Here is an 8217-nt window from a genome sequence, read left to right as displayed (position 1 = left end):
GAGAAAGTTAGAGTCAACTTTTCTAGGGTTTCCTTGAGAGAGAACAAAAGAGAGATTTGTGAGAGCATATTTTTGTGAGTGAGAGAGATCATTCCAAGTGAGTGAAGTGAGAACTCCTCTTTGTAATCCTCTATCTTGTTCATCTAGATGAATGTGTTGATCTTGCCGTGTGGATATAGGCACATAGCCGAACCACGATTAATCCTCCTCTTGTGTGAGTGGGTTCTTTACATGTACACTAGTTTAAGCTTGTTTGTTGATATTGCTGATTGGGGTTTAATGCTTGAGTTATTTGTTGGAACTTTTGTCTTGTGTGAAAGATCACTCCTTTGGTGGTTGATCTAGTTGTAGTTGCACGTTTCTGCGATCAATCGCAACATAATTTATTATACCAATAATATGGCATTTATACCAATAATATGGCATATATCAATAAAATTATGGATTATATGTTAGTCATGATAAATAATGGGATGTAGTTGTGGAGTATGTAATTTAAACTTCTTAATTGAATTTAAGTGTCCTGTCAAGATAAAATTCCCTTGAAAGTTAGTAAGGAGCTCAGAGATATCACCGATGATGAACAAATCCTTCTAACCAGATTGTATGAACCGAAAAAGACTGAGACTACATTAGAGATATGGAGAAGAAAACTGGTAAAGCCCCGAGCTGAGAATGTGCGACTTTGGAAAAATTACCTTGAGCTTATTGAAACAAAATGGAGCAAGGAATATGATTTTGGTCAACCAGGTGGGCACATGGAAGAGGGAGGTTTGATGGATGATGATAGCCCTGGCACGGATACTCATGATGAATTCCCCGGTACAAACTCCACACCGACGGAAGGATCCACCCAAATTGTGGTTAATTTGCAACAAAATGATAGTGACCCAATGATGGAAGAACCAGAAATTGAAGAGGAGAGGAAAGAAGATTATTTGGGTGAAGCAGGTGCGAATGTGGGAGATAGAGGTTTGATGGATCATGATAGCCCCAACTTCGATACTCCCGCAGATGAATATCGTGCTAAATGTCTCAGTACAAACTCGATTCCAGTGGAAGTACCCACCGAAATTGTAGATTATCTGCGACAAGGAGGTGCCTCGGTGATAGAAGAACCACAACTTCAAGAGGAGGGGCGACAACATCTTCAAGAAGCAGAAGGTCACCCGATTACGACGGAAGAACCTCTTATTTGGGAGGAAATGCAGAAGCGAAAAGTCACAATTAGCCCGTCTACAATGGTGAAAAGAGTGAAGGGGGAAGAGAGGAAGCAAGAAAGAAAAAAGAAAAATGATAAATACTTTTTGTTCTATACAAGAATGTGAAAAAGAGACCATAGATAGAGAAGAAGAGGCAAGGGAGAAATCCAAATCTGTAATTAATGAAGGTACGTTGCACAACCCGTACTAATGTAGTATATATCTAATCATATGAAACTAAGATGGGGAAGTGTAATTGCCTTATGTGGAAATCTTCGGACTTGATAGAAGTTGGAATATGGGTAAGATAAGGATCGATATTTGATCTGTATGTGGGTGGTTAGTGTGATCTTGGGGGTGTTCTAACATCGGTCTATCATAGTAGAGCATTGTCCAATGCATTGATGCATTTATCAATGGTTGGATGGAAGAATAACTAGGAAAATTAAAATAGTAGACCCCTTGAGCATGTTAAGTTTTCTGTTTTTTATTTCCTTGAGCGTGGTATATCTAGGAAAACTACAAAATGAGCCTGCCTTAGAAGTTTAAAGTGTCTCATAACAGATTTGTTAGTCTAGTTGTCCTTGTATGCTGAAGCTTAAGCTTAAGTGTCTTTGTAGGCAACACATCAGATGTCTAAAATAACAATGTAGGGACATATAATTGTTAGTTGCAGGTGGCATATGTAGTAGTATGACAGGTGCTTACCAGCTATATAACTTGTTTGGGCTCGATCTACTCTCATATTAGTACCTATTTTTTCATTCAAACATGTCCCCGTTTATTTATTAATTTGTTACCGGCAATCGGTGTAGGGGGAGTGCCCCCGCCCCCAATGCAACAATGCAAGACTTTATACGAACTGTCGCTATCGGGGGCTATCGGGATTCCCTATATTCAGTGATGGAGGACGTTTCCTTTGTGAGATTGTCTAATTTGCTTTTTGAGACGACAGGTTTGTACTGTTGTATCTTGTGTAGAAGTGGTATGTGGATTCTAAATCTTATTTTGTACTTGTACTGCTAACTCGTGTGGGTAATTTATAGTGTTCTCAATGTTCAAAGAAGTGTTTCATTGTTTCAATTACTAAATCTAATTACAAGTCAATTTTGACTCAGATTGGCCAACTCGGCCAATTAGTTGTTGACGATTTAGTAGGGGCAATCTATTTAACAGTTGGCTTGGTCCTGGGCAATCTATTTAATATTTGTTTGGATGATAAGTGCCCAAATATGATTGTTCAAGCTGAACTCAATTCTTCTGGTGGTTATGTTTGTTCAGATTCAAAGTTTGCATTTTTTTTTAGTAGTTGTGTGTGTGCAATTGTTTGTTATTTAGATTAGAATGAGGGTTTATTTGGGTGTGCTGGATTTTTTGGGTTATTGAAAATGGGGTAGAATTAGGTTATTATAAAATTTTATATGACCTCAAATGCTGACCCAACAGAATACTGAAGTTATGGAAATGTTTGTTTGGATGATTAGTACCTAGGTAGTTTAGGGCTGGATGCCTTAGGTAGTTAGCCTCGAGGTACTAGAGGTGAGTCTAGAGCCTATGTGTGCTTTTTGAAAAGACACTTAGTGATCTTTATAGTTATGATTTGCATTCAAAGAAAAAATCACAAGGTTTAATTGTAAACATTTTGTCATAGCTCTATTTGTGGGATTGACCTCAGTTTTAACATGACAGGTAGATTACTATGGATTTATGACAATAAACCCGCAAAGATTTGGGCAGAAGTATGTTGGAAAGGTACCTCCCTTTGTTGTTCAGCATACTAAGAAATGTTATACTTTGGACAATTCTGGAGCAAATCTAAGAAAGTGGTAGAATTTTCTTGGATTATGTAAGTTGCAAATCCGCAAGACATCCTTATTCTCTCAAAGGTAAACGAAATTGCAGCTTCCTTAACCTATATAGTCAATCTCTTGAACATAATTGAGGTCTGTTAGTGGTTGTGCCATTCCCTTTCTTCTCTGGTTACAGTTGTATTCTTTCTAGAAAAACATCCAGTGTAGTTTGGAGATTTTGGGGTTCATATAGTCTTGGAATTACTTTTCAGCGGATCATTTGAAGTAGGCCAACTTGTGCACTCAGAGATTGACCAAGGAGATACTACTAAAACAAAAGCCTATAAGGCTAAAACCTATATTTTGCTCAACAATTTCCTTTTATAGGAGCAATTTCCTTGCCCGATTTAAGTATTTTGGTCTGAGATGGTTATAATTAAAATAATAGCGTATGTAGCTCCATGAGCCGCGTCCCTGTGTTGGCGCTCTTTTGGGTGCTGTGTCGGATACCGACACGCATGCCGTGTCAGTGTAACATAGGTTTACGTCATTTCAATGCTGTTTTGCATACTTCGATTGTATGAAAGTAGGGGTGTCTCTTTTTACCGAATTTCTGATTTTTTCGAAATCCGACCCGAAATTGGTCTGGCTCTGGGTGTAGTTTTCATGGGCCGATTTTCCGATTTCTGAAAATTTCGAAAAAAAATTGGATCGGATTTGGATATAATTCTAAAATCCGATCCGATCCGAAAATTTCGAAATTTCGATATTATTGCCAATTTATTCCGAAAATATATACTTCTCTCACTATCCACTTGATTAGATCTCGACCGTTCATTCATTTTTTAGTTTTTTACTTCCAAAAACAAAACAAAAACATAACCTAGCCGCTACTTCCCCACTTGAATTGGACCACTCTACTGTCATTCCACCGTCTGCCATAACAACAATGATATGAAAAAAAATATCATTGAGTCATACAATGACTTCCAGACCAATCCAAAAGCCAAATTCCAATAGATATAATATTATGTAAAGCTACTTAGAGTCCAAGACCATAATCGATTATTTATGCAGACACTTCACGCTTCAATTTCCACACACACAAAAAAATTGAAACATTACAAATACCCAGACCTTAACAGACTGCAATGCTTGCTATTGGTGGCTGCAGGCTCTTTTTCTCATTTTTTCTTGGATCACTTGTTTGAATGAAAATGAGTTTTCTCAGTAAACAAGTGCGTATTGTTGTTGGTACATTGGTGTTGTGGACATAGTTTTCTCTCCCTATAATGAACATTGGCGTATGATATTCCAAAAATAATTGAAAGTAAAGAGATCTTTGAAAATTTACCAAGTGTTCCGAAATTTCCGAGTTATTCCGAAATTTCCGAAAGTTCCGAAATTGGAAATATATTTTGAATCCGAAAAAAAATTGGATCGGATTTGGCTAGCATATTAGGTTCCGAAAAAAATTTGGAAAAATTCCGAAGGAGGTTAATCCGATCCGATCTGATCCGAAGTCACCCTATATGAAAGCTTCCATATCCTCTAGGTTAGCTGACTCATGCCATCTGTTAGAGGCTTAAAGTGTTGTAACTAGTTTTCGTTTATCTGCACTTTATGTGTATATAAACCTCGCACTTATATTAGTGTTCCACTACTGTTGGACTGCTGGTCATTAATATAAATATGGGAGATCGGAACTAATTTGATTTCACTTTCTCAATTTAATGCTCCGAATCAATCTCTTGACCTGTTACCAGAGCAGTCTTAGAGTTTGTTCCACCACCTTCGATTACTTTGAGGAGAGTCACTTTGAACTTACATTATCGTATGTCCAGTTATATTGCAAGCTCCAAGCCTTCTTAAACAGATAGAATTTCTAGGAATTGATTGCAACTAATGGTAGAGCTTGCCTAGAAAGCCATGACAACTAGCGTCTAACTCTTAGGACTTTACCTTCACCTGCAGAATATTGTCTAAGTCAGCCATCAGTGCTCACCAAATGCCATCCTGGTTGAGGTGTATATTTCATCTGCGTAAAATAGGGTTGTAGCAAACTGATATTGGTCGCAGTCCAAGGAGGTTCATTTTTCCTGTTTTGCAAAGTGATTGCAAAGTTTAGCTCACCACACAGCAACAAGTTTTTTTTTTTCTTTCTGCCTTGAAGTTTCTTATATCTCTGCACAAAACTTGTTTTCCTGGTCATTATTCTCATTATTCATTTGTTGAACATTAGGTCTGCCTCAGTTGCTGCTTCAGCGTCAGACACAGTATTTGCAATGGAAGAAGAAAACAGTGTCTCTCCTTCAGGCGATGAAGTAGAGGAATTCGACGAAAATGAAGCCAATGACATTTCAGTATGGATTCTGTTATCTCTCTTTGAATTTTCCCTGGTGTGGAACTAGTTTTTATTGTTAGGTTGCAATAAGCCATTGCCAATCCTTGATATTGATCTTAACGGAGTTTTGTTTTTGCTGCAAACATAGCTAAACTCATATGATATTATAAGTTTTAGTGTTTATCTTATTTCCTACATCTTTTTTTGTGTTAGGAGAATGAGGCAAGTCTCCCAGCTAGGGTCCAAAAAGAGTAGCTCCAAACGGCTCTACAACCTCATCTTCTAAGAGGGGAAGGAAATTAGATACCTCTTCATTTCATAGAAAGCTTGTAAATATTGATGAGGATGACATGGGAAGTAGATTAAAGAAGGTCCAGCCTCGTGTAAGTACATTAGTATTTTCTTTTTTATAAGTTATTCTTATCATCATGAATGTATGAAAAAAATGTGTTATTTCTCGTGCCATTTCCTGCAACCATTTTTTCTTTTCATTTGGCCATTGTCAGTGTTTCTTGGATCTTGATCGATACTTTTACCTTTTTAAAGAAGAAAAAAAAACAAGCTCAGTTCATTCAATTATTTGCTTAGTAAATAGCACGACTGTTGGATCTCATAACTCCAAGGCAATCCCGTATTTGGATAGGAGTATCTCATATATATACTGTTATTGTTAAGGTTGAAGGGCTAGTGATTAATGCTTAAATTAATTTAGCTCATGAAAAATCATATCCTACCGTCTGCAATCTGCAATTTATGCTAGTTGTATTATGGTATATGCTTGACTTGGGTGAAGACGCCTAGTCAGGCCTCCATGCTTACATACTTGCCACTTGATTTCATTGAAAATATAACCCAAACAAAGTTGTAGGGATCTATTCTGACATGTTAAGACGTAAGACTATTATGATCAGACCACTGTTTTCTAAGCTTTGTTCCAAAAGAAGTTACTCCAAAAGTTTGTTCAACTAGAATGTGCCGCATGCCAAAACCTTTCACCTAAATACTCCGTGGTGTACCTGATAATCTGAGTTAGGTGTGCTCTAAGGTATTAGTAGAATAAATTTTATCCTTTCCACTCGTCAGTGGTTAAAGCAAGGTTCTCATAAGTGGTCTGTGTAAATATTAAAATCTTTGAGATCCTTTGTTTTCGGTGAGTAGCTCTTTTGTAAGTAGAATGTAGTAACATAGTCAAGATTTGACAATTCCCATAGAACTAAAAGCTTAAGCAGTCCATTTGTACTTGCAGTTACAATAGAAGATGGAAGCTGAGCTGTTGATACACTTTTTGCAGGTAACACGAAATTATTGTGCTATACGGAGATGAATTATACCAGGACTCCTCTTGTTTTCAAGTATTTAAAGGAAAATCTTACCAGGAATCATCAAATTTGCTATTTCAGATTTTTTATTGTACTATACACATGGAATGGCTAGACACCCTTGTTCCTATTAACTTAGCCATGCCATAATGAATATAATTGCTTGCTCTAGCAGGGCTTGTGTCGGAAGGTTGTGAAATGAATGCTTGTATTATCTCTTTTGAAAGTGTATTTTTTTTTTACAGAACAAGGGGATCCCTTTTTATCTTTCGTATAATTTCCTCTGCAAGTGAAATACGGTTCCCAGCAAAAGCCTCCAGAGGTTGCTTATAACAGAAACTGCATTTACATTAGTAGTGATATTTGACAAAGAAGGCTGAAACTTTAAACCCCCGGGAAACTTCCAATGTCAGCGTCACTGCGTCATTTGCATGCTTACAATACGATTTGTATGACATGAGTAAATGAGTAATACCATTTATTCGTTTGGCCTCAATAGTAAGACTAAATATATGCTTAACTGCCTTAAATGTTAAAAGATGAGCATTGAGCATGAGATTCCTCTCTTTAATGATAAGATGATAGACAGATTTGAATGCGTAGGAACCCTTCCTCTGACTTTTACCAAACGAGGTTATATGTGGAGAAATTGGGCGTTGTGTGGATAACATTTACGATGTTTTTAATATATAGGTTGAATACAATTATGCAATCCGAGTTAGATTCCATGACATGGTGTCAAGATGAAGGAGGTGGTTTCCGTCTTTCTGTCCTCATCTCTTCTCTTCTCTTCTCTTCTCTTCCTTTCGTCTCTCTCCCTCTCCACGCACTCTCAATCTCCACTCCTCCCTCTCCGCTCACGCCCCCACTGCTTAGCAGTATACTAGTGATATAACAACTTGTTCTGTCATTTCTTATGGAGCCTGCTGAGTGTCTTCTCTCCCTGATTAGTTATACACTCCATCAAGCATGATTATTTTCTTCTATGAGGGTGTTATAAACCATCAGGTTTGTGAAACAATTTTGCAGAATGTGATTGATGGTGATTTGTGCGAGCAGTTTTCAACACTATCTCCTATTGAGCAGAAGAAGATTGTTGATCAGCTGGATAGAAGAACACTGCAGGAGATATTGAAGAAACTCGAGGATGTCCAAAACAAGATCATCTGAATAGGCTTCTGTGTATGCTTGCAAAACTGGAAGAAATGAGAATTATCACATGATACCACTATGTAGAGTTCTGTTACAAAACAATCAGATATAAACTTTTGTGTAGACAAAAAAGTTCAAGCGGAGATAATTCCTTTCATCATTGTAGAGTTTGCTAGATATATGAAAGCATAAACCAGTTTTACTTCTATTGAAGATGAGAACTTCTAAATTACATAATATAGTTATATTTGGCTGAAAAAGATCATTGAGCTTGATATGTTTAGAATATCATTCATATATTTTTGTGTAGACAATGCAGACAAATGTGATGTACACTCATGGGCGAACAATGTCAACACCCAATATGTCCATCTTTAAATGGCCATTTTCAGCTCATGGGCTCAGGCTTT

The 8217-nt window shown here is 37.2% G+C and overlaps 1 long non-coding RNA gene across 1 annotated transcript; it reads left to right on the top strand.

Annotated features, from left to right (window-relative positions):
* The first annotated feature begins 4696 nt into the window (after window positions 1-4696).
* On the top strand, window positions 4697-8067 carry LOC147496317 (uncharacterized). The gene is made up of 4 exons (XR_015196560.1): window positions 4697-5355; window positions 5550-5719; window positions 6583-6627; window positions 7685-8067. It is a non-coding gene; the product is annotated as an uncharacterized LOC147496317 (long non-coding RNA).
* Window positions 8068-8217: the final 150 nt, after the last annotated feature.

Source organism: Coptis chinensis, chromosome 5 (assembly GCF_015680905.1).
Source record: "Coptis chinensis isolate HL-2020 chromosome 5, ASM1568090v1, whole genome shotgun sequence".
Classification (NCBI taxonomy): Eukaryota; Viridiplantae; Streptophyta; class Magnoliopsida; order Ranunculales; family Ranunculaceae; genus Coptis; species Coptis chinensis.
Note: the sequence above shows the minus strand (reverse complement) of the source record. Positions and strands in the feature narration are given on the sequence as shown.